The sequence below is a fragment of the Podarcis pityusensis genome, assembly GCF_964106645.2.
Source record: "Podarcis pityusensis genome assembly, chromosome: 8".
NCBI lineage: Eukaryota > Metazoa > Chordata > Lepidosauria > Squamata > Lacertidae > Podarcis > Podarcis pityusensis.
This window is the reverse complement of record NC_138033.1, coordinates 13,298,630-13,313,506: the sequence shown is the minus strand read 5'-3', so window position 1 is coordinate 13,313,506 and position 14,877 is coordinate 13,298,630. Positions and strand designations below refer to the sequence as shown.

At 40.4% G+C, this 14,877-nt stretch overlaps 1 long non-coding RNA gene across 1 annotated transcript in view; it reads right to left on the bottom strand.

The window, feature by feature from the left end:
* The window catches only part of LOC308484548, a 410,132-nt gene extending 395,255 nt beyond the window's left edge, over positions 1-14,877 (bottom strand). The window contains exon 1 of the long non-coding RNA XR_013989964.1: positions 14,777-14,877. This is a non-coding gene — a long non-coding RNA (uncharacterized lncRNA). The remainder of the gene's footprint in view (positions 1-14,776) is intronic.

Genomic DNA, 14,877 nt, shown 5'->3' with positions numbered 1-14,877 from the left:
GGGAATCTGGATCCTCCCCAGTGAGTTTATGTGATCTGTTCCAAGGGGATGGTGTCTTTATTTGTAAAATGTATTTAATTTCTTCTTTCTATAGCCATACTTTGTTTTCTTCCCTTCCCTTTCTTATGCAACTTTTATTCTCCTTTCCGATGGAATTATTATTCTGCCCTATTTTCTAAGTCATATTTTCTCCCCCTCCCCCTCTAAAGAAAAGAATTTTCACCTTCTTAGCACTTTCCCTGCACTTTGAAATCATGCCCAACATTTTCATCTGGCAATCTCTTGCAATTGCACATCCCCCCTCTGTTTCCCTACCCAGCCTTGTGTGTGTATTTACAAACACACACATACATAAGCACACCACAAAACACACACACACACAGAGAGAGAGAGAGAGAGAGAGAGAGAGAGAGAGAGAGAGAGAGAGAGAGAGAGATCTCCACTATTTTGTGTGAATTGCTGGAACACAGCTTCCATGTTAGAGTGGTATAGTTCATTATTTATCTGTATGACATCACAAGAAATAAATTCTTGACTTGACTCTCCCCTACTTTCTCTTGGTACCCAGCAGTCCTTGCTGTCTATGTTTTGATCTACACTCCTAACTCCCCTTCCCTCCCAAGTTCTCTTCAGTGTCCTCTATAGATAATTAAATGTTCCTAATTTTACCTGGGGAAAGCAGTGCGAAGAGGAGGCATGCGCTCAGGAGTGCCTTCATCATTCTAGAAAGATTAGGAGACTCAGTCAGAGATGGATCAACAAGGAAATTTATGCAGGTGGAGGCTTCCCTGGAGGGATTTATAGGCCATGGTCTCATGTCCCAGGCAACACTTCGGAACAAATGGTTCAGTGGGAGTTGTTTGTTCACCACAAAGATAAAGAGGGACATACTGAAATTCAAAGCTCACTGTAGGAATTGTCTATGATCTCATTAGTTGTTGATAGACACTTCTCAGATTTCTTTTTTGATATAGATAATTTACAATGCAAATGTTGAAGGCACTCAAGAAAGGAAGTGAGAGCAAAATAAGAAAAGGGCAAAAACCCAGAAGCCACCTACAAAATAAGATTCCTCCTAATAGTCATAATATTTTTATTTTTTTTACCCCACTCATCTGACTGGGTCACCCTAGCCACTCTGAGCACCTTCAAGCACATACAGAAACATAATAAAACTTCAAACATTAGAAACCTCCTTATACAGGGCTGCCTTCAGATGTTTTCTAAGGTTCGATAGTTACTTATATTCATGACATCTGAGGGGAGGTCGTTCCACAGTGTGGGCACCACTACCAAGAAGGCCCTCTGCCTAGTTCCCTCTAACCTCACTTCTCAGAGTAGTGAGAAGGCCTTCAGAGCTAGGTCTCAGTGTCTGGACTGAATGATGGGGGTGGATATGTTCCTTCAGGAAAACACTGGATACTTGAGCAAGGCTGGAAAGAATGGAATGGACTATGGGTACATGTGGATGCAATGGAGGTTTTAACCAGTATAACGATCCTGCTGTCTCAGCCATGGTTTCCAAAGCATAAAAGGGATGAAGTGAGACCTCAGGAATTGAATGTGCCAGTGACTGAGCGAGTGCCAGGTATGAATCAGTCACCCACACAACTATGAGGAAGGTGAAAAAAGGGGGGCAGATTAGCCTTGCGGTTACTTCGGAACAATCTTTGCAGATTCACCAATTGCTTAACAGCAGTTCGATACCCCGTGGGCACTGTCTGGCTTTTAAAAAACAAAAAACAAACAAACAAACTATGAGGAAGGTCTCAATTGGAGCCATCATTGTCCATGGAGCTTCCTCCATTAGGGAGCCATGTGCAAAGGCCACCTGAGGAAGAGAAATTGTTGGTTCAGCTCCAAATTATCTCCAAAAGCTGTTAGTGCATCCACACAGAAATAGAGTGGGGGTGGTGAATCAATCCCTTCACGTGAAGACAAGTAAGACAGAGGTAGAATGTAAGGATATGTATTTGGAAGTAAAGGATATTCCTTTTGTGGATGGCTTTTTTATTTATGCTTTAGAGGAAATAGGTAAGAACAAAGCTGATGAGAAGGAGAGATACAGAAAGAAGAAAGTAGACAGAAATTGGTCACACTGGCTTCAGCTGCATCTAGGAAGGTGGCAAAGTTGGGCAGAAAAAGATTAGGTATTTTGTGGCTTTTCTGGGGTTCATCTGCCAATCCTTAATTCTTTGCAGGGGGTGCTGAAGTGCCATGGAAATGTTGGGTAAACATGGAGCAGTGGGACCTAGGTGTGCATGTTGGGTTGATACCCAAAGGGATGCAAGTTATGCTGTGGCCTAAACCACCAGGTCTCTAGGGCTTGCCAATCACAAGGTCTGCAGTTTGATTCTGCACTACAGGGTGCACTCCCGTTGCTCTGTCCCAGCTCCTCAAACCTATCAATTCAAAAGCATACCAGTGGGAGTAGGTAAATAAGCAGCACTGTGGGGGGGGAGGTACAAGGTGTTTCCATGTGCCCTGACATTCGTCATGGCCCTCTATGGGCCAGAAGTGATTTAGTCTTGCTGGGCATATGTCCCATAAAGCTGTCTGTGGGCAAAAATCTGCTCACTGAGCCTGGAAGCGGAGATGAACGACACACCCCAAAGTCTATTTCAACTGACGTTAACCATCCAGGGGTCCTTTACCTTCACCTGATACCCAAAGCTCACCCAACAAGTGAGTCCTATTCTCCCCATCCTTTCTCAGGAAGCCACAATTGGAGGTTGGCATTCCTTGGCTGGGAGTGGGGGCTGCTTCCATACAAGAATTAGAAAAAAATTCTCACCTGCCCACATTTTCTGAATTTGTCTAATGTTGGTATGAAGATCCTTGAGAGGATGAACATAACTGTCCTCCCTGCAGGGTAGACTTGCCCAGAAAGCATTGGAACTTAACAGATGATTTGATTACTGTGCACATGTGGTCTTTCCCACCTATGTGGTTCAGAATTTTTCAGTAATAATTAATAAAGTGTTTCTAGCTGAATCTGATACTGTGCTCCTCTGAGACTTTGTTGTTTTGTGCAGCCAGGCTACTACAGCTCTTCAAAAAAATTTAGTAACATGGATTTTTAAATTATGATTATTTAATAAGCATGCCTGCCATCCAGTTATATAAGGTTTTATCCACATAGCTATTTTAAAGAAGAAACTCCTTAAAGAATCCTAAAAGGTTTTGGATAGTGAGAATACAGAAGATTATCTATAAGCAAATGAGGCAGCTACCACATGAATTGGTGCAGGGCAGCAGGGAAGGTGTCAACTCCCCCTGGTAGGGGTACTGCAGGACCACGGAGAACTCCAAATGATCAACTTTTCCCAAGAATGCTGCAAAGTCAATTGAGGCCATATGTCTATGCCCATCATTAAAGCAAAACAATTAATTTAGTGCTTTGGTTGTTCTGTTGCAAGCACTGAGTGGTTGAAGGGCTTGTGATAATATTTCTAAATCTCTTCCCACAATGGCTAAGATGGCCAACCATATTCTTCAGTGCCTGACTGTAGACCTCATTTGCTACAGACATGTGCACAAACAGCTAATTCAAACGGCTATTACATCCAAGGTCTATGGAAAGTTGCTGGGTCCTTGATGGATAAAGGTATATTCTGAGCCCCTGCCTCTGTCTTTGCTCTTACTTGATGTGGGGTTTTACGGATTTGGAAGGAGCAATGTATTTTTTCTTACCTTCCAGGCCACTAATCAAAGTGCAATGAGAGCCTCAAGGAACTGCTCAGGTGACTGCTCAGCTGGCAAAGCTCAAGGCTTTTGAAAGGTGCCAGGGACACAATGCTGTGCACTGAATGGAATACAATGACTCCAAGATAATTACTGAGAGCTAATTAAATCATTTTATGGAACTTCTCCCCTCCTTGTTCTAATTGTGTCAGATTGTTGGAACAGGGAGTGATACTTTGACTCATCTGATCTGTTTGGTGATGACTGTCCTTGGCCACATTGTGTTGAATGGAAACCAGCTAATTGTTTATTCTATTCTCCATTTTCAAAGGCTAAGAAGAACCCTGAAATACTGCAGCATCCTTCTTGCAGCAGCTGATCAGATGTCCATGGGTACAGGACTATCATGACAGGAGGGCAGTAGACCACTCACACTGTGCCCTCATGCTTCTTTCCCCTGCTGGATGGTTAGCAACAGCTCTGGCTGTGCTCTTTTTTTGCCTATCTTCTTCTTCTCTTTCTATTGCTTTGGACGCAGAGCAAAACCCTCATTTCCTGCTCATACCACCACTCAAGGCATTTTTAGCCACACAGTACAGAAGGCACAGAGGACATTCTGCACTAAGCTGTCTATCTTGGGGTGTTCCTCTCTTTGCTTCATTATTTATATTATGTTATGTTAGACCTACTTAGCAATGCAACTCCTTCCTTGATAGCTAAAGGTGCTTCTCAATTGTCTCCCCCATCCGCCCCAATAAATATATTTGCCTGGAAGGATTGTCCTGGAGAAGGTATTCTAATTTATTTTATTTATTTTGCTTGTGTTTAGTAAAGTTAAAGAAGAAAGAAAAGTATTCTATTTAATGATTTACGCCATAATTTCATAAATGTCTTACCTGAGATAGTTGAAAGGAGGGGTAAAATAATTCTTAGTGCAATTCAGAAGCTATGTGCTGTATAATATTTTATGCAGTGCAAAGTTCAATCATAGAACTCACTTCCATAGGAGGCAGTGATGGCCACCAGTTTAGATGACTTAAAAAGAGGATTAGACAAACTCTGGCAGGGCAAAATAACCAACAATGTCTATGTTCGACCTCCACTTTCAAAGGAAGTTTGCTTCCTGCTATGATAGCTAAAGATGCTTCTCATGTTTCCACCCCATCCCGCAGCTATGAATAAAATTGGCTGGAAGAATTGGAGGCGGAGGAGGGATTTTAGCACACTGTTGGTGAAAGTAGTAAGCATTTATTTCAAAGGGATTACAATGCAATTCAATATCTGTCTACCTAGATGTAAGTGCCACTGATTTCAATGGGTTCTACGCCCAGATAACTGTGTATAGTTCTGTATTGTGACTTCTTCAAGGTATTGTTAGGAGTTTTGGTTTCTCTGGCGCTTCCCTCTATCTCTCCTGCCTCACACTCTTTAATCCTACAAATACAGCCACTGTTTAAGAATCTTCTCTCAGTTACACAATCACACACAAAGTTTTCTGCGGAATGAAATTATACTTGCAATCTATTTTTTTATCTCCTTTATCTTAAACTCAATCCAAGAAGCCAACCTTCAGTGAGGTGGTGTGCCATTTCCTCTCCCAACAGTTTCATGTAAAGGTTTTTTTGTTTGTTTTTGTTTTGTAAAACCTGTTATTTTGTTAATTTCCTTACAATGCTTTTGTAAATATGCAATAAACATTTTTCATTCTTTTAAAAATATTTGTTGTCTTCTTGATTTTTTTAGTTTTACGGTTAATTTAGCAATTTCAGCATATTCCATTAATTTAAGTTGCCAATCTTTATTGGTTGTGACTTCTTCTTCTTTCCATTGTTGGGCTATCAATGTCTGTGTGGCTGTTGTTGTGTATATAAACAGATTTTTGTATTCTTTCGGTATTTCCATTTCATTTATACCTATTAAGAAAGCTTCCGGTTTTTAAACAAATGTTATTTTAAACTTTTTAAAACTCATTAGAGATCATTTCCCAAAACCTTTTTATAACCTTACATTGCCACCACATATGGTAAAACGTACCCCCTGCTTTTTTACACTTCCAACACTTACTTTCTTTTCTTTTGTACATCTTTGATAGTTTAACCGGAATTAATTACCATCTGTACAACATTTTCATATAATTCTCCTTAAGTACCATACATGCCGTAAATTTTATATCATTTTTCCATAATCTTTCCCAATCTGTCATCTGTATATTATGTCCCACATCTTTTGCCCATCAGTTTTTTTTCTAGAAAAAGAGCTGATAGAGCTCACCATGAACTTCTTTCTTGTTCTCTTAGAATGGCAATGGCACCCACATGAGAGGGGCCAGAGCTGAGCTCCAGTGAACTCTGGCTGAAAGAAAGTTAAATTCTCCAGAGGAGAAACCTCTTATCTAACACATTTTCTCATTACAATAATGATTTTAGCTGTGCAATGTATATTATTTTGTTTTTATCCAATTTTATGTATTTTATTTTTGAAATCTCTTCAGCTAATGCAATCAATAATAATTGCATTTGTATCCGAAAGAAACAGATCTGAGAACCAGCATTTTAATTTCCATAACCATTTATTTTGCATTATAATGATCATAATGAAAACTTAACTATTTTTTAATGATACACTATATATATATACACTTGTTCTCTTAGAATTGCAATGGCACCCACATGAAAGGGGCCAGAGCTGAGCTCCAGTGGACTCTGGATGAAAAAATGCCCTAAGCTAAATTCTTCAGAGGAGAAACCTCTTATCTAACAAATTGTCTGATTACAATAACAATTTTAGCTGTGCAATGTATATTATTTTGTTTTTATCCAATTTTATGTATTTTATTTTTGTAATCTCTTCAGCTAAAGCAATAAATAATAATTGCATTTGTATCTGAAAGAAACAAATCTGAGAACCAGCATTTTATTTTCCATAACCATTAATAATAATAATAATAATAATAATAATAATAATTTATTATTTGTACCCCGCCCATCTGGCTGGGTTTCCCCAGCCACTCTGGGCGGCTTCCAACAAAGATGAAAAATACACTAAAATGTCAAATATTAAAAACTTCCCTGAACAGGGCTGCCTTCAGATGTCTTCTGAATGTCAGGTAGTTGTTTATCGCTTTGACATCTGATGGGAGGGCGTTTATTTTGCATTATAATGCTCATAATACAACTTAACAATTTTTAAATGATAACTACAGAGTTCTTTGTATTTAGAATCCACAACCCCCACATTCTGACACCCTTTTATCTGCTCTTGTGAGGCATCTGATGAAGATCTGCATTTTAAAATGAGCTTTAAAAATATATTTGTAAATGTTTGTATCTCTCATGCCAGGCATAAAGCAGCTGCCTGGGTGCTTTGGCAGATGTTTATCTTCCTAAACAGGGCCCCTCTGATCTATAAGCGAGTGCCTCAGGGTTGTAAAAGGAAATTACAGGCTGGGAGCAAAAGGTCACACTGACCATACAAATTACAGAATACAATCAAGCTGCAAAGACACAATTAAGAGTTGGTAAATAGTGAAATTTATTGTTTAACAGAAGACTTGAGCCACATCTTCCTAAGGTTAAAGGGCAAAAGCTAAATAGAAACAGCAGATGGCTTGAAGGGGGGGTGTAGATCTAAGGGGTTGCTTCTGGGCACTGTTTTTATTAAATTCTTCTTTACTTTGAAAAGACCTTTCCTTCTAAAAATCTATCTATGTTATGTATGAAATATATTGGCTTAAATGTAATTATGCAAAGGATTTAGAAAGTAAGAAATGTTAGATTCTTATGTTAGATTCTTATTTCATTGATGGTGTGTGAGAAGGTGAACCCAAGATCTCTGTTTAAGATAAAATTTAATGAGCCATCTGTTTTAGCCATCTGTTTTGGAGTGAATAGGGTAATAGGGCAATAGGGCAAAGATGATCTGATAATTAAGGTGCCTGGTCGAGGCAAATGTAAGATATATGGCTACTTGTCTGCCATTTATGGATAGAAGGAAATATAGCTCTTTGTCTCCCATAAAAGGTAATAGGAAATGGGTGTATCTTTTATGATTGGTTCTAGCAAACAGCCAATAGGAATTTCAAGCAGGCTGATTGGACAGAGGCAGCCAAAGGAGGAGCAAGGGGGCTGGGCTGAGGGAATATAAGTGCTGGCCATCAGGGCTGGAGTGGGCAGAGCTTTGGTATCCATATACCACTGTGTCGCTCATTTATTTGTCTGACAAATAAATTATTATTTTAATTTCTCTATTGCTGCGTTGAATATTTCATTCCAGCTAAGCGTTAACCACAAGCAGGGTGCTACACTTGTTTCCCTTTACCTCCACCAAAAGCAAGCAAGAAAGAAACAGAGATCCCGAGTCCTGGATTTCACCACTAGGCCTCCAATTCCCCCTCATTGCCATGGATTTTGGAATACACAAGGAGGAGGTCTACACTGTCCCATTTACCCTTCCTGTTCAGGCTGGTGTGAGATTTGTGAAGCACTGTAACAGCTTTCTTTGGTAACTGTAAGAACAAATTTCCCAGTTCCAATAGAATGTCTTCCATTTTTCCGGATGGCACAAAAATCTGTTGTTGCACAACCTTGGAAAGTGAATCTGTGGTGCAGAGAATAACCTAGGGAAAAAAGGAGAGAAAAAATTGACTTTAGTCCTTTACCCAGGGAATAGGGGATGATGCCTGTGATGGTGAATGAGAATTTTAACACATTAGTTTTAAAAAGTGTATATTTAAGAAATCTGAAAACTATAATTTCATCAGAACATGAATATACAAAATTTTCAACATTAGGATTTCAGGTAAAAAAATTACTCAGATGTAAATCAAAATTGGCATCATACCCAAAGGAGTCTCAAGATATTAAGGTTTATTAATAAACACGTTATATTTATAAAATATAATGAAATTAGAGGTTCTGAAAACTGCCCTGATTAACTATGTTAACAAAATCAAATTCTTGTGGTCAGGTGATTTGCATTAAAATGCAAGGAATTCTATCCCTGCCATCTCTTGGCCCTGTTAAAAGGCACATGCTGCGGCCACACAAAGATATTTGAAAACAACACTCCCTCCCTTGTTTGTGAGCCTTGAGTGTGTGATCCTGCCATGAGTCAACAGTGTGATGCAGACGCATAAAAAGCTGGAATTGGACTCCATTGTCTCTCAGGTAGGTTGGATGCCAACTGAGGCTCCCCCAGTGTCCCAAACTGTGACCTAAGCACCCAGAGAATCCTCCTTTTATTTTACCATATCTATTTTCATGTTAAAAAACATATAACATGAAGTAGGAGAAGGGGGTGTGTCCCAAGGCCGATCAGGAACTCCTATCAGAATTCTTACTCTGCCTTCAAAAGTGAAACTAGCAAAGCCCAGGCTGCAAAGGGCAGGAGAAAGATGGGGGTGGGGTGTAGGGCAGAGGCAGCTCAAATGGTCTGGACTCTGCCTCTTCCCTCCATATACCCCTCCCCGGTTCATTCCCACTCCCCTCTTCTTTTCAGGAAGAAAAGGTGTGGTAAAATTGGTCCCTCTCCAAAGAGCATTATTCCTCAGAAACGCTGATAGGGAGGTGTGCATTTAAGGCTGGATCCAGGCACATGAAAAAAGCGATTCAGTTCAATGTGTTGGGAAATCCCAATGCAGAAAGATAGGACTCCACATTGCCATCTGGTGTCACAGTGTTAGGTAAAGGTAAAGGAACCCCTGACCATTAGGTCCAGTTGTGACTGACTCTGGGGTTGCGGCGCTCATCTCTCTTTATTGGCCAAGGGAGCTGGAGTACAGCTTCCGGATCATGTGGCCAGCATGACTAAGCCACTTCTAGTGAACCAGAGCAGCGTACGGAAACGCCATTTACCTTCCTGCCAGAGCGGTACCTATTTATCTACTTGCACTTTGACGTGCTTTTGAACTGCAAGGTTGGCAGGAGCAGGGACCGAGCAACGGAAGCTCACTCTGTCGCAGAGATTCGAACCGCCAGACCTTCTGATTGGCAAGTCCTAGGCTCTGTGGTTTAACCCACAGCGCCACCTGCATCACAGTGTTATAATGCATATAAAGCAATTTATCTTTTTACGAATTCAGTTAGATTATGACAGCTAAATCTTTGGAGCAGCTTTTAGGAAGATACAGAGCACCTACAGGCAGAAGAGAGTGGAAATTCTGTTGCACAACTATAAATCCTTGCACTAATGGTCTGAGTTAGCCAGATACTGCTCACGGTCACAGAATTTAAGGAAATTTAATTACATTTCTTTTACATAATAAATATGCTTTTTGAGAAAGAGGCACACATTTTGTCCTGCACTGCATCCCAGTGGTGGAAAGACCAAGATGCAACTGGGGTGGAGCAATGAATGCACTTTCCTCTTTGGTTCAGAAGAGTATTTAATATAAACATCTCAATCTGAATCCTGCTTCTAGACAAGCAAGTGGCATTATGAAAGTTGAAGGGCAAAGTCCAGGCAGGCAAAACACTAAGGAAGAGTGCAGAGTGGAGCCAGTAAGAGATATGATCCCTCTGACTTTTCCAGCAACATGCAATGGAAAAAGAGAGGAAGGAAGGGAGAGAAGGAGATCAGGACAGAGTCCCAGCCAATGACTCGGCCTTTCCCCCTGACTGAATAGCAATGTTACCTTTATTAAGAGCTCCTCTAAAATCAATACATTGGGTCTCATTCTCAAGGCAGTTGATGGTCTTCTCACTTTCACATTTTTCCTCTCCTTTGGAGAAGCAGGATGGGCACTGCAGACCATTTTCAGCCAGCATGTTGCGATCAGGAACTTCCAAGATCAAATGTACAGTGAGCATGTTAATGTCTTTGCCTGTTTTTGTATCTCTGTGTTATATAAATGGAATCCACCCTAGGAACTTACAATTTTCCTGGGACAGCTGCAAGTGTTCTTGGATGAAAACATGCTCTAGAAACAATCTGGATTCAGGGCTGAGCATGGGACAAAGTCACCATTGGTCTCTGAAATGAATGACCTTTACCCAAAGTGGGGTGGGAGAGTGTGAACTTTATTTTCCTTTTAATCTCTCTGAATGTATTCATGCCATTGATTATGGTGCAGCCTCTCTGAAAATATAGGCTCTTAGTCCTCCATTTTTGTACAGAGATTCTGTCTCTCTTCTGCTCTTCAGCAATGAGCTATCCGAGAGTTTTTGTGAACCACCCTGAGACAGCCAGGTACAGGGTGGTACATAAATTCAATAAATTCAATTAATAAATTTCAGAGAATGCTGCAAGGTAAGGTCTTATCTTAGCACCATTATAACTGTTGGCTTAGGTAGTGCTTGCCAATTAAAAGACAGAGAAGAACTACCGTATTTTTTGCTCTATAAGACTCACTTTTTCCCTCCTAAAAAGTAAGGGGAGAAGTGTGTGCGTCTTATGGAGCGAATGCAGGCTGCACAGCTATTCCAGAAGCCAGAACAGCAAAAGGAATTGCTGCTTTCACTGCGCAGCGATCCCTCTTGCTGTTCTGGCTTCTGAGATTCAGAATATTTTTTTTCTTGTTTTCCTCCTCCAAAAACTAGGTGCGTCTTATGGTCTGGTGCGTCTTATAGAGCGAAAAATACGGTAGCTCAAGGGTGATTCAGGAGGACACTTGCATAAGATAGGTGGGTTGTAAGGTCCATGTTTGAAACATCCAATTGAAAGTGAACTTGAAGGGACCATAAGCTATTTATGAGCTGTTCAGGAGCTCAGGTATCCAATTATATATCTGATCCTTCATGGTGCTGCTTCCAGGGACAGGAAGAAGGAGAGGCCTGGCTGGAAAGGCAACCCATCCCTTCTCAGGCAGAGACAAAGATGCCTAGAAGGTCCCTCTGAGTACTGTTGATTGACTAAGGATCCAAGCCCTAACATGTTAATGATTCTACAATGATCCAGAAACTTACGGCTGAGAGTTGCATTGTTACACAGGTCAGTGTTGCAGCATTGCATCTTCATCTCAAAGAATTTACCATCCGTTGCAGTGAAGCTGTAATCGCCTGAGAAACAATATCTGGATGACAAACATGTATTCTGAATTTGCGCTTCAGGTTTATCTATGAAAAAGAATTTGAAAGAACTATCAGGATCTGGGGGGAAATGTGGTCTATTGCTGCTAAAGCACATTCATTATAATGCTTCCAATTTTCTGTGTTGCCTGAATCAGGACCTTTTCAAAGTAATAATATGGAATGTATTACTCAGTTTGTCAATCTAAAGTAAGGTGCTCTTTATTTATTTAAATGTGTGCATGTGTCTATACCATGAAAGAAAGAGATATGAAAATGTTTTTCAGTTATATTACATAAAAGATATATAAGAACCATATTAAAACTAAATAGATATATTTCAATAAACCAGTGTATTCTTAATTGTCTACACAGGCCTGGTGGAAAAGAAAGGTTTTCTGCAGGCATTTAAGAGTTCAGCTCTCAACCACAAGCAGTAGTCTTTTGCCTCCTTAATCCATAGGACCAGCCTCTTTTTTATGTTCACAATTAATTTGCAAAATGCATTAAATTAGGGATTTATGCAGAACTTCATTTTAGGTCAAATTTGTTGCATGAAGAATCATGCCTTTTTCTATACATCTGACAATACATCTGCAATACACTGCACTCTCTCTTCTAGTCGATCCTAACAGTTTGCAGGTTTGGGGCATGCTTCCCTGAACTCCTGTTGTTTAACACAAGACACTTTGCAAGGCACTTGCATTGTACCAACCTTACTAGCCCCTTGCCACTCTCCTTCCAAGTATGTAGCAGTGATGTTGGAACGGATGGTCAAGTAAACACCAAGCAAAGGGATCAAATCAACCTTAACCAATGGTTGAAGTAGGAACCAAATATCATCTCGGTGGAGGGATCCACTCTGAATCAAGCTGTGTAACTGAAACCCTTTTTAAGAGGTGAATTACAGGAATACTTCCTTCATGTTGGTTCCTACCTCATCATTTCATCACTGAGAATTCTTTCAAAATTACTTGAGGGGGGATAAGGAGCCATGAAAGTGTGAAGCACCTTCATCTCCCATCCTGATTGCTCAGTTTTTAAATAGCTTTTATACATCTGGGAAAGGATTCTCAATTTTAATGTCATTTGCGGCAAAGGGGATATTCAGCTTATATTCCAGGCTTCTTGTCCTAGTTTGATAAGCAAAACTAAACTGGAGTTCATTGGTTTGGCTCAATAGGGATTTCTGGTTGATGCAAATCAAGTTCTCCAAGCTTGACGATCAGCACCCAAATTCAGCCACTGCTTGTGATCAGGTGATGTTAGATTCCTCATTTTCATATGCAAGCCATTCATTCTTTACTTCAGATGTTGGATTTCATCTCCCATCATCCCTGACTGGTGGCCAGGCTAGCTGAAGCTGATGGGAGTTCTAATTCATCTACAGCTGAAGTGCCACCGCTTCCTCACCTCACTTTTTTCATTGGTGAGTTGCTCCAGCATAGACTTCTATATGCTAGTAGAACCCTTACAGTTCACTTATCTTAACCTGGGTCAAATCCAACAGCAAAAGACAAAAAGACAGGCAAATCTTACCTATATTTGTACGCAGAACACTGGCAGAACAGGTATATATAACATTATTATTACAAGTTCTATTTTCTTTGCCTTTAGATGTTATTCCAGTCCCGTTAAACTTATGTTTGCACACCAGAAATACCGCTGAGGACAGGAGGAAAAGATTCGTGAATTATCATCATCATCAACATCATCATTGTTTTGTTTTGCTGTTTGCTTAATGAGGCACAGAGGAGGAGGTGATCGTGAATTAAACTTTTAAATTAAAAAGTGTTCAATTTAATAAGCATTTTAATAGAAGAGAATGAAATGAAATGAGTAAAACACTCATTAATTAAAACTTTTGTAGTCATTGTTCAGAACACTGGTTTAATTATTTTCAAGAAGTGGGGGGTGTACCCTCCCTTTCCCACAGCCAACTTTCCCTCCCATCCATTAAAGACATTTTATTCCCACTGTTTGGTCACAAGCTTGGATCTGAGCACAATGGTACTACCTCCAATATCAAAAGTAGCATATTTCAAATAACAGTTGCTGGAACCCACAGTAAGCCAGAGTGTTGCTGTGGTGTGGTCCTGGTTGTGTGCTTCCCATAGTCATTGGCCTGGCCAGTGTTGGGACAGGATCCTGGACTAGGGATGAACCAATCTATCAATTTCACTTGCTGTCAATTTCTTATTTTTCTAATTCATTTATTTATCTGAAGCCACTTCCTCTAAGAAGCTCAAGGTACATGGTTTTCCCCTCCCCATTTTATCCACAGAAGATTCCTGTGAGGTAGGTTAAGCTGAGGGAAAGTGCCTGGTCTAGGATCCCCCAGTGAGCTTCATGGCTGAGTGAAGATTCAAACCCTAGCCTCCTGGATCCTTGTCTGACACTCAAATCACATTCAACTCCCCAAATTTCCACAATCAACAAGTAGTAGTAGTGAATCTGGAACCTCACCAGTGGGTTGATGTGCTCTGTTCCAAGGAGTAGACTTGAAGGTGTCTTTCTTTGTAAAATGTATTTAATTTCTTTCTGCTATGACCATACTTTCTCTTCTTCCCTTTCCTTTCCCAAGCAACTTTTACACTCCATTCCAATGGAATTATTATTCTGTCCTATTTTTAAGGCATATTTTCTCCATCTCTCCCACTAAAGAAAAGCTTATTCACCTTCTTAGCACTTTCCCTGCACTTTGAAATCATGTCCAACATTTTCATCTGGCAATCTCTTGCCTTTGCAAATCCCCCCTCTGTTTCCCTACCCTCACCCACACACCCACACACACATAGAGGGAGGGAAGGAGGGAGAGAGAGAGAGAGAGATCTCCACATTTTGTGTGTATTGCTGAAATGCAGCTTCCATGTTAGAATGGGATATTTCATTATTTTTCTACATGACATAGTTTATCTGTATGCCATCACAAGAAATAATCTCTTGACTTGACTCTCCCCTACTTTCTCTTTGTAACCCTGCAGTCCTTGCTCTCTATGGTGTTGTCTACACTCCTAACTCCCCTTCCTTCCCAAGAAGCAAGTTCTCTTCAGTGTCCTCTAAAGATCATCAATTGTTTCCCATTTTACCTGCAGAAAGTGGGGCCAAGAGGAGGCATGCGCTTAGGAGTGCTTTCAGCATTCTAGAAAGATTAGGAGACTCAGAGCAGAGATGGATCAACAAGGGAACT